Below are 6,305 nucleotides of genomic sequence, written 5' to 3' on the forward strand. Positions count from 1 at the left end.
TTTTTTTGTCAGCTTCTTGTTTTTCTATAATGGTGTCTTCTAAATCACTTATTCTCCTTTCTGCCTCTTCAATCCGTGCATTGGAGGCCTCTAATTTATTATGTATCTCATATATCGCATTTTTTAATTCTTCATGCCTATTTTTATTTTCCATTCTGTCTGTAGCCGTAGTTTCTTTGATGTCCCCTATGTTTTTTTCAAGCCCAGCTATTAATTTTACCATTATTATTCTAAAATCTTGTTCAGTGATGCTGCTGATATCTGTTTTGAGCAGTTCATTAGCTGTCATTTCTTCTTGGAGTTCTTTGGAGGAGAGGTCTTTCGTTTCGTCATTTTAGTCAGCTTTCCGGCTCTTGTTGGCTTTAAAGAACTGTTATCTCTCTGTATCTATGAGCGCTGCTATATCCAAGAAGACTCTTTGACTGTCCAGAGCCTATCCTTTCAGAGAGTGTTTTTTGAATGGTATCTCTTGGTCTCTCTTGTTGGGACCTTGGTTATTTTATTTTCCTATTCGTAGTGATGTTTGGCACTCTCCACCCTGTGTACTCTGGCTTGTTTCTTGGGGTAGCCATTAGAAGGCTTTCTCAGTGGAGTCTGCATCCTTTCTCTCCCAATCTCTTGGGTATGGTACGGTTTCTGATGGCTTCAGATCTTTTCCGTGTGATGCCTGGGCGCGAGTGCAAGTACGGAGCTCCCTACTTCTCCGCAATCTTGCCCCTCCCCCCAATAAGATATTTTCAATGAGAGACAGAGAGAGGCCACATTCACCTAACTTTGATCACAGTATATTATTATAATTGTTCTATTTTAGAATTAGTTATTGTGGTTAAACTCTTACTGTTCCGAATTTATAAATTAAACCTTATCATTGGTATGGACATATAGAAAAAACATAGCATATGTAGGGTTTGGTACTATCCATGGTTTCAGGCGCCCACTGGGGGTCTTGGAGTATGGCCCGTGCAGATAAGGGGTCCTACGGTTCGTTCAGTGTATTGCTGTCAGTTAGATAAGCAGGCCAGCTCATTGGGAGAAAATACCTGCCTATCTTTGTGTAGTGGCTACGGAGAAAGCAAGCGGCCACCATCACTGAATCGTTACAAGTCTACATCAGGAATTAGGTCTGCTTATGGGGTGCCTGGGTGGCTCAGTCGGTTCAGCGTCCAGCTTTGGCTCAGGTCATGATCTCATGGTTCCTGGGTTCGAGCCCGGCGGGGGGCTCTGTGCTGACAGTTCGGAGCCTGGAGCCTGTTTCGGATTCTGTGTCTCCCTCTCTCTCTGACCCTCCCCTGTTCACGCTGTCTCTCTCTTTCTCAAAAATGAAATAAAACATTAAAAAAAAGGAATTAGGTCTGCTTACATTTTAATGTATGCTCACATAGAACATGACACAGTAAACATTCAAAAAGGCAATAATTCTCAAACTTTGTTTGGAGAGCTAATAAAAAACACACCAAAGCCCGGGCTTGTTGAAGCAGGATGGGTCCAGGGTCTTTGTGCTTTTCCCAAGTTCTTCAGGTGACCTTGTTACTCTCCAGTTCGGGAACCACTGTGATGAGGCGTTAATCAAGGAATCACTTGTGCAAGTGTCAATAGTTCTAGAAAGCAATGTGGGGTGGCAACTATAAGCAATAGTGGTAAATAGAAAGCTGTATATAAATGTGAATCTAAATATGCATGCATAGGAAATAGTATGATTCAGACTTTAGGTTGTGCTCTGCAGGACACAAGTTCTGGGAGAGTTAATACATACAGCCTGTGGCTAGACTGTGTGGCTGATTCATTTGAAAAATGGTACAGGCCAGAACTCCTTCATGAATATTCATAGTTCTCAATGACATATAAAAATCTCCAAGAAGTCCTGAATTAAGAATGCAAGTTTTAAATTTAATTGCTTAATTTTCTTTTATCTCATGTAAGCTTATAAACTTATTACTAACCCAAAGTTATTTAAATTTATTTTTACTGCATCTCTTTTAGCATTCCCAGGCACCAGTTTGAGAAGCATCAATGTAATAACAATAATTTAAAGACCTACAAAATACTATTTCAGAAAACCCCATTTTGAAAGATCCATGGTCATCTTCATCAACGATAGAAATACAAAAACGTAATGATGTACTGAAATAGCAAATAGGACATTTATAATAAAGGTGTATATTAAAATAATAAAAAGACATTTTAATGAGATGTGTAGTTGCGATGTGGTGACAGGATGTGTAGCTAAAGGAGAATAGTGAGATATGTACCTTCTAAGATTTTAATGAGATTCATGAACAGTTCTATGCACTAAGATGTATATGTTAAAAAGCTGTAATGAGGTGAATACGTGAGGTGCTTTAATGAGCTGTCTGAGGAAGTGTCCTCTAAGATGGGCACCCTTCGGGGCTGCAATGAGATGGGTGAAAGGAAGAGTGTAATGAGCTGGTCACATAAAGGAGAGGCAGTATAATTAGATGCATAAAAGAAGGCAGGGAGAGTATATAAATTTTCAAAATATGTAAGATATAATGGGAACTAGGTTTTAATGTAATAAAATAGAGAAATGAAATGACAATGAGATACAAAAATGGAATCGTGTAATGAGATATGTAAGGACTGTGTAATGAGATGTGCATGTTTAAGGTGTGTAATGAGATGCAAGATGGGAAAGGTGTAATGAGATGAGCACGTTAAATAATCTAATGAGGGGCATGAAGGAAATGATGTCATGTCACATGAAAATGGAAGTAATGAGATGTGCATTTTTAAGGACTATAATAGAATGGATAAAAGAAACTAAGGAGAATGAAGAGATGCAGAAATCAAATCTTATTACAGTGTGCACAAAGAACAAAAAGTAACATGGTATTTCACACCCACCATTTCTAAGACCATTCTTTTCCATATATTTATTTTGACCTGATAAACATTTATGCTGTCCAACCACTTACTAAGCGGTTTCTGTGGAAATTGAAAGATAAGTTATTCCTGCCCTCAAGGGCCCACTGAGAGACACAAGTATATAAAAAATAAGGCAATATATCATAAATACTAAGTATTACAAAAATTTAGAAAAGAGAGATTATTTGGGGTCAAGATATTTTACATATCACCTGAATCAAATTTTCCCTTATGGTCTCCTCAAGTTTTATAATTCTGTAACTCATTCATTTGATCCCTGGGTTTTCTCCCTATACTACCTATTCTTATATAAATAGATCTTTTCTTAAAAAGTCTGGTTCGGTGATCACTTCCACAAAGTAGCCTACTCTAATCTCTCTCCAGTTTAACAACAAATAAAATAAAAATGGACCTTTACAATGTTTTATACTTATGAACCATATCACAATATAAAATATTCTAGTGAGGAATGGATATTATCTTCTTGTTTGTGTGCTTCTCAAGGCTAGATCTCATTCACTTTATTTCATCCACTGAAACTAAAACTTTCACATAGTAGATACTTAATTAAGTAATTGTTTAAAAAACTTTATTTTTGAGATTGAGAAAGAGAGAAGGAGACAAAGAATCTGAAGCAAGCTCCAGGTTCTGAGCTGTCAGCACAGAGCCTGATGAGAGGCTTGAATTGATGAACTATGAGAACATGGCCTGAGCCAGAGTCGGACGCTTAACAGAGTAAGCCACCCAGGAACCCCATTTAAGTAATTCTTGAGTGAATGAATATTTGTGAAAGATATATGCCCTGATTGACTCTATTCATGAGGATGCAAATAATATAAATAGTAGATATTCTTCCGATTGGCCCAATTACATTAGGTGGAAGTTACACTCAGCCCACATGGAAAGAAAGCTCCCTCACAAAATCTGAATTCTTCAATATGAGAGAAATCATTTTTGTTCATGAGTTTGCTGAGGGGATTTGGTTTCATCGTAAAGACACTGACCCCTGTACGAGTGTGCCCGGCCTTGTTTTTCACCAGCCATCTGTTTGTTCCACTTATAAGCACTTTAGTATGTTCAAGAACTCAAGTGCTATTTTAATCACTCCTGGAAGGAAGTAACAGAGCCAGAGCCATTCATTACTGAGCTCCTCAATCTGAGGAACTATTGTTTCAGATGTCATTCTTAAGTAGTTTTCACTGCAAGATGGCCTTCACATGATAGCCAGCCCGGAGAGAACTACATTGATCTAACTTTATTTTACTTTTGATGTATCCTATATTAAATTCATCTGGGAGGTAGGCCATGGCAAGAAAAATCGTGTTCAATTATTTATAAACTGGATGCAGCTGTGAGGTGCACATTGCAATAATCCCAATCTTTTATATAGAATTCACCCCCCCCACAAGTCTTGTATATAATGAAATAACATTCAGAACTGATCAAAACCCCAGAGACAGCCACAGATCACAACACATGAAGTATATACTTGTTGTCAAATGGATGAAGAAATCCATCTTTACTCCATCAGTACATTGACCTTCTGTTTCCTCTATGGCTTATTCTCTGCAAAAACACCTGCTGGCTTGGGTGTTCATGACTCCAGAATTTTTCTTTTTTTAATTTTTTTTAATATTTTTATTTATTTCTAGGAGAGAGAAAGAGAGACAGCGTGAGCAGGGGAGGGTCAGAGAGAGAAGGAGACAGAGAATCTGAAACAGGCTCCAGGCTCTGAGCTAGCTGTCAGCACAGAACCCTATGTGGGCAAGATCATGACCTGAGCCAAAGCCAGTTGCTCAACTGGCTGAGCTCAGGCACCCTCAGAACTTTTCTAAATATCACGGGCACTGATTATTTTCCAAATTGTTTCTCAGATTTCTCTTTCTACCTTCCTTTTTCCTTGACCTTTCTGCTAATACTGATGACACTTAAAAAATGCTTCTCCTACCAATTTTTCTTCATGCAAACCATTTATTTCTTGCTCTGGACAGGCAGGCGCAGGCTCTCTTCCCACCATGGGTGGTTTGTTTCCTCCCATGACCTAGAACAGCAGCTGCAGCATTAAAAGTTCTGTGAACTATACTTTAGCTGTGATTATTTGGCCTTCTCTGTCCAATCTTGATCTAGATGTTCATAGAGATGGTACCCTCTATTTCAGCTTGTACTTCCTGTAAATAGAATGTGCAGGTAAGACTGGATTTGTTGGGCAAGAGTTATCCCAACACCTGTATGGGTGATAGTACATACCCTCACTTGCAAACAACCAATGTGCTTAGTGGTATAAATAAGGGACTGCCTTTGCTCAACTCCCTTCCAAACCCTGAATTCATTAGCCTGTGGGGTTTAGAGAGCAATTTTATTCTAGAAGCAGACATAGGCAGTTTAATTCTCACATTCTAGCTACCCCCAGATCTCCAGGCACTTATCATCATTTCATTCTCCCAATAGGGCAGTCGTTATGGAATGCTAATGAATTATTTAAAGAGAGCAACAAGTTGAGCTTCCTGGTTACTTAATTTTGAATTTGGGCCCCTATATTAATGAAGATTTTCTGCCACATTTTCAATATACTATCTTTTTCCTCCAGCTTTGATGATTGGTTTCTCATTATATACTCTTCACAGAAGCTCATTTCTTAGTAATTTGCTTAGGTATTCCAGTTCCTCAAAATTGGAGTTCTGATACTGAATCTTTAGAATTATCTGAAAATATTTTGCAATACCGTTTGCCATATATTTTAAATCCCACAGTGTTTTGCACTCCTATACCAACCCTTTGATAAGAGATCTTGTCCTTCCTGGATTTTTTTTAAATTTAAAAAAACATTGTCAGAGGATTGTAGTTAAGGAAAGTCTGAATTAGTGGTCTGAAAAATCAAGTGATTACAAACCAGGAGAAGATTAAAGAAATATAAATCTTGTGGTTTAGGATATTTAGAAAAGAGATACATACAATTAATATGCCAATAATAGACTTAACCTTGGGGAAATCCCTAACTCCAAAGATAACGGTTTATAAGCTACAATGTGTAAAATTTTTAACAAGGAAAAACTAGTATTCAATTGGTTTGGACTTCTTTAACCCTGAATGGAAGCAAAAGGTGAAATTATACTAAAAAAGATTAATGGATTTTAACTTGAGAACCTTATACCAGCCAAGATATTCATCTGCTATGATGAAAGACAAGTAGTAGTGAATAGAGAATATATCACCTATGTACACAACCTGATAAAAATACCCAAGAAAATATTCTAAGTAATAACATGTCTCAAATCGGAGTCCTCAAGATTAGAAAAAAGATGAAGTACTAAAACAAAGATATCTAGGATCTTTCTCCTAATAAGTGATAGTATATATTTCAGTCACACATACTGTAAGGGAAGAGACTTGAACTATAAATATGAAAGTATTTTAGCATAACC

This window comes from Hyaena hyaena, unplaced genomic scaffold (genome assembly GCF_003009895.1).
Source record: "Hyaena hyaena isolate Hyena2069 unplaced genomic scaffold, ASM300989v1 scaffold_759, whole genome shotgun sequence".
In the NCBI taxonomy this organism is placed as follows: domain Eukaryota; kingdom Metazoa; phylum Chordata; class Mammalia; order Carnivora; family Hyaenidae; genus Hyaena; species Hyaena hyaena.